Below are 545 nucleotides of genomic sequence, written 5' to 3' on the forward strand. Positions count from 1 at the left end.
TGGATACGTATCCCAGCCACCCGGGAGTGCTGGACTTCGCACCGACGTGTCCTCGGGGCCGGGAGCACCCTGGGCACGGTGATGGGCTGGGCACGCACGGCCAGATCCAGCCTCCCTTCTGCCCTCGCCGGGCTGCCGAACGGAGGAGGCACTTGGAAACCTCTCTGGGAAAGGGGGTTTAGAGGCAGCTGAGGCCACGCTGCGGGGGAACGCAGAGGCACGAAGCCCGGTCGTGCCTCCCTCCTTCCCGCTCTTCCCCAGGAGGGGAGGAGGTAAAAGCAGCCTTTGCTCCTTTCCCTCTGCCCTCCATGCCTTTTCCCCAGCTCCTTCTCCAACCAGTATCAATTAAAGGTGTAAAATCCTTCAGTGAAGAGGGTTGAAAGCCAAACCCAGCTAAATCAGATCCTGCTCTACCGTCACCCATCACCTCCTCTGTTTTCTCCCCCCGCCCCTTGCCATCTTTTCACACGGGCGCTGCTTTTTGGAGGCACCTCGTAAGCAAAAATTGCTTTGTGACCACAAATTCAGGGCGGTTTCACGCTGCG

Source organism: Aquila chrysaetos, chromosome 21 (assembly GCF_900496995.4).
Source record: "Aquila chrysaetos chrysaetos chromosome 21, bAquChr1.4, whole genome shotgun sequence".
Taxonomy (NCBI): domain Eukaryota; kingdom Metazoa; phylum Chordata; class Aves; order Accipitriformes; family Accipitridae; genus Aquila; species Aquila chrysaetos.